The sequence below is a fragment of the Seriola dumerili genome, unplaced genomic scaffold (assembly GCF_002260705.1).
Source record: "Seriola dumerili isolate Sdu_G_001 unplaced genomic scaffold, Sdu_1.0 BDQW01000449.1, whole genome shotgun sequence".
NCBI classification, from domain to species: Eukaryota; Metazoa; Chordata; class Actinopteri; order Carangiformes; family Carangidae; genus Seriola; species Seriola dumerili.
In genome coordinates this window covers 8,187,789-8,198,473 of record NW_019174704.1, presented here as the reverse complement: position 1 = coordinate 8,198,473, position 10,685 = coordinate 8,187,789, and positions in this window count along the sequence as shown.

Below are 10,685 nucleotides of genomic sequence, written 5' to 3'. Positions count from 1 at the left end.
CATGAAATAACTAATGCTGACTTCATGTAGCATGGAGCTGATCCAGACTGTTAAATGAAGTCAGTATTAGAAAAATAATAATGAGTGATTTATTCATTTTGTTCAGAATCTGTATTCTACACACAGACCAAACAGACTAAGCTATTTCAAAAAGAGAGATAAATAACTGTTACAAAGTTCAAATCCTTGGTTTTTATGTTGTAAAATGAGCTGACACAGTGTCCACCTTTAAAGTGCATGTTATTTGCTGTGAAATTTTCTATTCAAAGTTAATGATTTTACCTGAACTGAGTTGCCTGTCCTCTGGATCAGTATAAGATTCTGCTGCTTTGACCTCAGTGTTCACATTCAGCTCTGCCACCTGCTGTTCTAAAGATGACTTTATACCACAGGTAGTACACCGAACACTGTTCTGAAATACATAGAAAGAGACAGAGCACTAAGTCAAGAGTTTGCATTCTCTTAAAAGCATGATCAAAACACCCAACTGAACATGCAGACAAGAGACACATGTTTCTATTCTCAGGTCCCCTCCTTTTCTGTATTCATTCCAGTGCTTCACCACCCACTCTGTGATATTATAAATTCCACATTCATCATTCTTCACTTCCATGAAAGTAAAGAAAACTGGTCCTTGTACACAATTTAACATTTGTATTGCATTCCATATACATTTTACTTCCTACACAAAAGGGATTGGTAAAATATCAGTTTTGCTCTTTTGAGAAAACAATTGCAGCTAATTCTAATATCTAAATGCTAAAATGTGCTAAAACTGCAATGGAAGAATTATTTAAACCTCCCAAAATGAGCAGTAGAGATACAGAGAGCAACAACCTTCCCATTCACACTGGAACAATAACAACCCCTCCCATCCCCCACCCACAGACACAGACAGTGAGTCAGAACCACCCAAATGTAAGCTGAAGGATGGGAACAAATCCTGTTATTACACTTGAGGAAAAAAGGAGCAAAATTTGCATTACTGAAGAGAAATATTGGTACTAAAGGACAGCTCTCATTCATATTACTGTCACTGAATGAATTAAATTATTAGTCATTAGCAATGACACAAATACATCAGATAATTCATGAGACACAGCAGTTGGTCATCTGGTTTCACAGCCCTCACATGTTTAACCAAACCCACATGTTTCACATTTGAGATGTTTTCACAAATTCCAAACCTACCCTTTGCAGAAAATCCATTAATGTCTCCCTATGGCTGATTCATTCAATGTATTTGTAGCACTACTTTCACACAAAAGGACTGTTGTAAACCAATAAACGATGCAATGACATTATACAAGTACTAGTTAATCTTTTTTATCTCCTGCAGGGTTTGCTGAGGTGTATGACTTCTGAAAAATGTTAGCTGCACTATAAAACAAAGTTTAAGTAAAGGTTATATATAAACTCAGTTGGGAAACATCTGTAGTACTTGTGTTTTCCATGGAGAGGCCATCTAAGCCATGACAATTGCAAAACATGGAGACTGTAAGAAGTGTCTATTTTTTTCCACAGATGACACAAACTTACAAAACAAAAGCTGTATGTCAAGACATGAGAAGAATAAAATAAAAAAGGAAATAAAATTATTATTATTATTATTATTATTATTATTATTATAAATCTTTCAGTGAGGAGCAGAGGCTGACTAGATAATGAAATTTTTAGATGAACTGTTACTTTTGACAAAACTTTTAGATTCAGTATCTTTGTAAAACCAATAAATCGAAATATGTATGTCTATTTTCTCATGTGCAGCTTCCATTTACATCAGTTTGGACTGTGCCTGCCAACAATTAATTGATAAAAATGGATAGCTGTTGCTGTTGGAAATTTTCAGTAAATAGCTGAGAAGCCATCCCAAACTTCAGATCCAATTCAATTTTCCAAACACCTGAACACCTGAAACCAGAAAATTACCTGTTTGGCAGAATGAAGAAAGAAAGAAGAGAAATTGGTGGGTGATGGGGTGAAATCATTGAACAGCAGAAATGCTTTTAAGTCCAACTCAAGTTTCAAGTCCGTAAGAGCCTGTCAGCTGAACATTGTCTTTTCAAACATGTGCTGGTCAAGGAAGTAATGGAAGTTTCTCCCATCTCCACATAAAATCTCTAGAGCTCAGCCAGAGTGACCGTCTTTGTTATGAAGGCCCTGATTGCTCATTTTGGCTGAGTGGCCAGTTCTAGAAAGAGTGATGGTTGTTCCACACTTCTTCCATTTAAGAATGATGGTGGCCACTGTGCTCTTGGGAACCTTCAATGCAGCAGAAATGTTTTTGTAGCCTTTACCAGATCTGAACTCTGCTGGCAGTTCCTTCAACCTCATAAATCATACAATTAGCTACTACTACATTAAATAGCATATAATAGGAAATATGTTATGTGTCATTTGACATAAAAATAGCTTAAAATTTCCTTCAAATTAACTTAATTATTTATTTATTTATTTTTCATTTTTAGCATAGAATCACAATTACATAATATACATAATATTTTTACTTTAAAAAAAACATTATTGGTACATAGTTTTCTGTACCAGATTGGCTGCATCAGAAGCTTCCCTTTGATTTGATACATTAGGCAGCAAAGTCAAATGAGTACAAATGACATCACTAGACTGAAAACAGAGCCACTTTGAAAATGAAATGAAAATACTGAAGCAGTACCCAAAAATGGCACAATAAACAAAAATCTGCTAAATTTACTGCCATACTTCTATATTTGGAAGGGTAAATCCTGTCAGTTTTGACACATGCAATCTGTCAGAGTTAAGTGGTAAGCCAGATGGTTGCTACAGTTTAGTTCAACGACCAACAGTGTTTGCAAGGACATTCTCCCAGAAGCTTTGTGGCTTGTCAATATGCATTTTGGTAAACTCCAGTCTCGCTTTTTTATGATTTGCTTTCAACAGTCGAGTCCTCCTCAGCCGTCTTCCATTAAGTCCACTTTGGCTCAAACAGCGACGGATGGTGCGATCTGACACTGATGTACCTTGACCTTGGAGTTCACCTCTAATCTCTTTGGAAGTTGTTCTGGGCTCTTTGGTTACCATTCGTATTATCCGTCTCCTCAATTTCTCATCAATTTTCCTCTTGCGGCCATGTCAAGGGAGGTTGGCTACAGTCCTGTGGACCTTAACCTTCTGAATAATATGTGCAACTGTAGTCACAGGAACATCAAGCTGCTTGGAGATGGTCTTATAGCCTTTACCTTTAACGTGCTTGTCTATAATTTTCTTTCTAATCTCCTGAGACAACTCTCTCCTTTGCTTTCTGTGGTCCATGTTCAGTGTGGTACACACCATGATACCAAACAGCACAGTGACTACTTTTCACCCTTTAAATAGGCAGACGGACTGATTATAAGTTTGAAGACACGTGTGATTCTAATTACAGGACACACCTTAGTTTAACATGTCCCTATGGTCAAATTATTTTCAATCTTTTCTAGGGGTACCATCATTTTTGTCCAGGCCAGTTTCATTAGTTTGTTTTTTAAAATGATTCTGCTGAACCACAATTTAAAAGAAATGTCTGATTTTTATTAGTTAATTTTCAGTAAATTTTTATTTACTATTACTTTTGTCAGTTTCAAGTTATTTCAGTGACCATTGTGGGTTTTTCTTTCTTTAACGGAAGGGTACCAACAATTTTGTCCACGTGTGTAGAGGCTACAGTCCTCGCTGCAGTCGGCCCCGGTTCGAATCCCGCATTGGACGGCCCTTTACTTCATGTCATTCCCCCTCTCTCTGCCTCCCCATTTCTTGTCTCTCTCTAATGTGCTATCCAATAAAGGCATAAAAAACTCCAAAAAATATATTTACCCCTTTGAGGTTAGAAGTCTAATAATAATTACAGCTGAAAGCAGCATGTATCAGCCCTTGCACTCCTGCACACCTCTGTGTGCTCTCAGTAGGCCAATTAAAGCAGCCATGCATCGTAGCAACCGTCGGACACCACGCTCACAAGTCAGATTTCCTGCTTGAACCGTGTGGCGATGGACAACATGTATTGCATGTTTCTTTACACTCTTAATTGTGTCCACTGTGTGAAGCCTGAGACCACGCAACAAGCACAATTTATGTTCCTGTACATCAAGTGTAGAGGAGACAATGAAAATGTCATGTAAATCAAATGATGATTGTCCCTCCAGGGATACTTCCTGTTTTCAGTAGGTGGCACTGTGACTATAACTTCATATTAGCATGCAGATGTCTTCAGGGTGAGACTATCATCAAACAAGCAAAATTTGGGGCAGATTGAGGAATGTACAGCCATGGCCAAAAGTTTTGAGAATTACACAAATATTAATTTTCACAAAGTCTGCTGCCTCAGTTTTTATGATGGCAATTTGCATATACTCCAGAATGTTATGAAGAGTGATGAGATGAATTGCAATTAATTGCAAAGTCCCTCTTTGCCATGAAAATGAACTTCCACAAAAACATTTCCACTGCATTTCAGCCCTGCCACAAAAGGACCAGCTGACATCATGTCAGTGATTCTCTCGTTAACACAGGTGAGAGTGTTGATGAGGACAAGGCTGGAGATCACTCTGTCATGCTGATTGAGTTAGAATAACGGACTGGAAGCTTTAAAAGGAGGGTGGTGCTTGAAATCGTGCTTCTTCCTCTGTTAACCATGGTTACCTGCAAGGAAACACGTGCAGTCATCATTGCTTTGCACAAAAACGGCTTCACAGGCAAGGGTATTGCTGCTAGTAAGATTGCACCTAAATCAATCATTTATGGTATCATCAAGAACTTCAAGGAGAGAGGTTCAATTGTTTTGAAGAAGGCTTCAGGGTTTCCAAGAAAGTCCAGCAAGCGCCAGGACTGTCACCTAAAGTTGATTCAGCTGCGGGATTGGGGCAGCAGGCAGGTGTGAGTGCATCTGCACGCACAGTGAGGCAAAGACTTTTGGAGGATGGCCTGGTGTCAAGAAGGGCAGCAAAGAAGCCACTTCTCTCCAGGAAAAACATCAGGGACAGACTGATATTTTTCAAAAGGTACAGGGATTGGACTGCTGAGGACTGGGGTAAAATCATTTTCTCTGATGAATCCCCTTTCCGATTGTTTGGGGCATCCAGAAAAAAGCTTGTCCAGAGAAGAAAAGGTGAGTGCTACCATCAGTCCTGTGTCATGCCAACGGTAAAGCATCCTGAGACCATCCATATGTGGGGTTGCTTCTCAGCCAAGGGAGTGGGCTCAATCACAATTTTGCCTAAGAACACAGCCATGAATAAAGAATGGTAACAAAACATCCTCTGAGAGAAACTTCTCCCAACCATCCAAGAACAGTTTGGTGACGAACAATGCCTTTTCCAGCATGATGGAGCACCTTGCCATAAGGCAAAAGTGATAATTAAGTTTCTCGGGGAACAAAACATGGAAATTTTGGGTCCATGGCCAGGAAACTCCCCAGACCTTAATCCCATTGAGAACTTGTGGTCAATCCTCAAGAGGTGGGTGGACAAACACAAACCCACAAATTCTGACACACTCCAAGCATTGATTGTGTAAGAATGGACTGCCATCAGTCAGGATGTGGCCCAGAAGTTGATTGACAGCATGCCAGGGCGAATTGCAGAGGTCTTGAAAAAGAAAGGTCAACACTGCAAATACTGACTCTTTCCATAAACTTAGTGTAGTGGATGCCTGCTCATTATGATCTACAGCTAATGATCTTTCTATGAGTGCAATATCCCTGCAACTCACCATTTTATATAAGTTAGCCATATGAAGCTAGTTAATAGCTTGTATATGTTTATTTCTGAATCAGAATAATAAATATTTATTGCTGTATTAGCTTTTCACATCACCTACAGGAATTTGTCTCTGTAATACGCTACAAATTAGTCCCCTCCGTATCTTGTAAACATAACTCTCTCTAAGTTTAGCATGTTTTTGCACTGTCTACCGCCGGGTTAACCAAGATAAAGTGAGCTAGAGTGCTGTATTACACAACGGATAAAGTCAAACAGGCTACCACTCAGGACTCATGGATATCATGAAGAAAATTAGATCTAATGAAGCTGTCTTCACTTGAAGAATAGTAGCTGCAAATAGAAGAATTTCCACTATGTACTTCGTTGACCATTCAAACTAAACTCAGTCTGTGCTTCACAAGACTCTTCAACACATAGGAACATAAGATTGAATGTGTGTGTGTATGTGTGTGTGTGTGGGTAGGTGGGTGAAAAATTAAGATCTGCTTATGTCAGGCATGCACTTTATAAAAGGACCTGTGTGTGGGTTTTAGCATCAATTTATGTAAGGCTGCTGGCTCAATGGCTACTTGTTTCCCTCCCGTGAGTGCACATTCATGCACAACATGCCCATGCCTTTGCATAGACTGACATGCAGTTATTCATGAATGCACACATACACTCCCAGAGTAGTATTGAAGCCTTGTGCTGTAAAATCTATAGTTGGACTGTCAGTGGTTCTGCAGGATGATTTGATGGTTCTGCAGGAGTCCCAGTCAACTAAAATTCTGTACAGTCAAGTTGACTTCAGCAACAAAAACACACTTGGCAGGGAAACACGTTTGTGTGCAGAGTTAGCAATGTTTGTCATAATCCCTTCAATAAGCACCATTTATTCTTAATTATAGGATTAGTCTTGTTGGGTCTATGCTCTGCCTCATTAGCAGGACACCAAAACGTTGGACCTTCGGTTGTTTGTCAATTTATTGGCTATCATAAATTAAGACAATATTACTATTAAAAATATAAATATTAAACTTGTTGCATGTACTTCACTCCTCATGTCTCAATCTGTACAAAGGACGTTACTTTTAGTTGCATTGATGTTATAGACACTTATCCTGACACTGACCTCAGTCACTGCAGGTGTCCCTCAAAAAACCTTTTGAAGCTGTCATGACTGGCCAAAATAACCTCATAATGATGGTTTAAAACCCTAATTTGTCCCCACAACCATAGCAAGACATACACACATGTACATGCCCTAACAGAAGTTCATCTGTGATAAAGCTCTGTGCTTCTGTGTTTGGTAGTATAAATTGCATAATGTTTTGTTTTGTTTTGTATTCCCTCTTACCATGTTGAGACTTTTATTTTGGAGGTTAATAATCCAATTCATGGAGATGGTGTTTGTGTGTTTCTGTCAATATATATATATATATATATGTGCCTGATTATGCGGATTGGCGGTAAACAAAGAAACAAAGAAACTACTCAAAATGGCCACTGAGACTACTTGGTGAGTGGGGGAGGGAAGGTGTGAGTTTCTTTGTTAGTTTAGTTTATGTAGTCTAAAGGTACCAGCTAGAGGGAGAAGGTTAGCTGCATGCAGGTTCTAGAACTGAGGGTTAGGGTTAGAGTTAGTTACAGGTATGTATGTAAACATGCAAGTACTCAATTAATTATACGACTAACCACAACCTAAGCAAACATTGCAACAACAAAACATTAACCAACATGTACATGTATATTAACAATGGTCAAGAGTTCTGCTGCTTAGCTGTGCTGTGCTAGGTGAGGTTAGGCCCAGTCAGTTAACTTTACCCAGACTAATGGCACCTGAACAGAATATGCATTCTACAAACAAGCTCTCTATTGTCACATTAATGGATCTGACAATAATGTACTTATTTTGGCAACAGATTTGATTTGTTGTTTTCTTTGCATGGTATAATGTGATTGTGCACAGTTGGACGGTGATTTCATGTTTACACTAGCCTAGTAAAGACAAATAAGATAAGCCATGAAATTTAGAGTTGATACGGGATATTATTAATTAGGAATGTGATGCAATTTGAAATGTAAACTGAAACATAAGCCAGTCAGACACATGACCACAGATAAATAGATAAACTACCTGTGTATTAGTGTATGGATGGGTATAGGGGTAGGGAATTCTGTCTCAATGAAAGGTAATTTCATAGTGGTGGTCTTGCAGTTGTGCGGCATTTGTAATTACTGTTTATAGCAACATTAGACAAAAAATATTTAAGATATGGCAACGTGAAACGTCTGATTCGGCCCCTGGTGAATCTGAGGACGAGCTAGGCCCAGAGACTCCCTACAGTGCCCAAAGCCTCCAGGCACCATGAGCAACACTCCAAAGTACACCAGAAAATGGCCCGGTTTTGTGGCCTGCCACCAACAAAGAGTCAGTGGTACCAGTTCAACAAAGATGGACCCCAGAGGCCAGTGAGGAAAATTATAACAGCAAGGACACTGACCCTGACAGAATGGTTGAATGCACCACAGACTACATTAACTTCTGGAAACTGTAATATCAGCAACTACTGTACACTGCTTTCCAAACAACAGACCCTGGATAAATAGTAACATTAAGACCCTCCTCACCCAGAAAAGGGAGGCCTTCAGGGATGCAGAAAGGAAGAAGCTCAGGTGTGTGCAACATGAGTTGAAGAGGAGAATAAAGCAGGCAAATAAGGACTACAAAAGGGAAGCAGAGAGCAAGCTGCAGCACAAAAACACCAGATGTGGAAGGTGATGAGGCCCATCACTGGCTATAACGAGAAGAACAGCCAGGCAATATCAGTTGATGTGGAGATGGCCAATCAGTTCAAACTGTTCTACAACAGATTTGACACAGCTTGACCTGTTTCTATCCCACTGCTTCAACTGCAGCTTCTCCTACGCCTCTTCTTTCACAACCTGACACTGCAGCTGCAACTCCCTCCACACTGGGGTCAAGTCTCCTGTCCTTTACAGTGGAGGAGATGAGGGTGGGGCTCAAGAGGCTATGTCCTGGAAAAGCAAGATGTGTGTGTGTGTGTGTGTGTGTGTGTGTGTGTGTGTGTGTGTGTGTGTGTGTGTGTGTGTGTGTGTGTGTGTGTGTGTGTGCCCGACGCTGCTTAAGGACTGTGCAGCCCAGCAGGCTGAGCCTCTCTGGAGGATCTTTAACTAAAGTCTACAAACAGGGAGGGTCCTGGTCCTGTGGAAAACATCATGTCTTGTTCCAGTACCTAAAATAGGGTGACTGGCTGAGATAAAGACTACAGGCTGGTGGCCCTCACATTACACATCATGAAGACCCTGCAGTGGCTGCTTCTCTGCATTCTTAAAGACAAGTTCGAAGGGATGGGGGTGGATCCCTGCTTCACGTCCTGGATTGTGGTTTACCTGACAAGACGACCATAGTAAGTCAAGCTGGGTAACTGTATCTCAGGTGATGAGCAGCACTAAGGCTCAACACAGGACTTTTCTGGCCCCATTCCTGTTCACTCTGTATACAGTGGACTTTACATACAACTCTGAGTCTTGCCACATCCAGAAATACTCAGATTAACACAGCTGTTGTGTTGTGTATCAGGAATGGGAAGGAACAGGGGTACAGGGATGTAATGATGTCCTTCATTGAATGAAGTGACAAGAACTGCCTCCTTCTGAATACCTCCAAAAGCAAGTAGATGGTCATTGATGTTCTGAGGTATAGGCCCACCCTTCAGCCGGTCAACATTCAAGGCAAGGACATTGATTTCTTGCACACTTATAAAAACCTAGATGTGCACCTGGTCAGTAAACTGGACTGGTCCCTGAAAATGGATTCCATCTATCGGAGGGGGCAGACCTGGCTCTTTTTTCTCAGTAGTCTCGGGTCATTTAAATTCTGCACATTTTATCAGTCAGTAGTGGCCATTGTCCTTTTTTATGCTACAGTCTGCTGGGGCAGGAGAATGAACACAAGGAGAGTGGACAAGCTGGTCAAAAAGGCTGGGTCTGTACTTGGCAGGAGTCTGGACTCACTGAGGACTGTGGTTGAGAGACGCATGCAATGTAAGAAATAAAATAAATAAAGTATCTATCTATTTATCCATATATCTTATCTATCTAGTTAACACTATCCACTAGTTTCAAGACAAACTATACTCAATAAAGAATGTGTCTGAATATTAATATTGAAAATTTTGCTTAAGCCTTCGCAATGGTGTGTGCTGACCCATTTGCAAAATAAGCAACAGTCTGTAAGCCCAGTTTCAGTGTGAATGAGGTTTTCCTGAATTTATAAGTGTACATTCCTCTTAGTACCACCCACCAAGCATAGCAAGTTGTTGTAGCTTCAATGACAAGCTGGTCACAAAGAAGCAAAGGTTCTCACTAGAGACTTGCAGTATGTTGGATAACAGCACAAACACACTGAAAATACATACAGTACACCACAATACCAAATGAGCACATGCGCTCAGTCCAGGGAAGCCAAAGTATTTAACTGTTGACCACTGGAGCAGTTGGGCATTTCGACAGCAGCTGCTGAGGAGGGGAGAGTGTCTCTGCTTACTTTCCTCATCTTTTTTTGCCAGCTGCTCTGCTGTTTAAAGAAGCAACTCTACACTCATGATCCTGTACCTCCATCATCACTTCACTATCATTGTGACTTCACTAATGAACAACATGTATTTATTTGAATTCTGAAGAGTTCAGATTTATACCTGATGCTGTTATTGAGGTCAACCAACTGCAATAGCCTCGGCTCTTAAAAATTGTTTATACATGTGTATGTATAGGTGTTTCTGCATGTACACTATTACGTACAGTATATGGGTGTATACCATATGGATATGCTATGTATGTATGAGTATGCATGCATGTATGTTCATGTTATGTAAACATTTATGAACATGTTATTCATGTTAGCTAATGATGCAGATACAGACATAATATAAAAACACACATATAAAA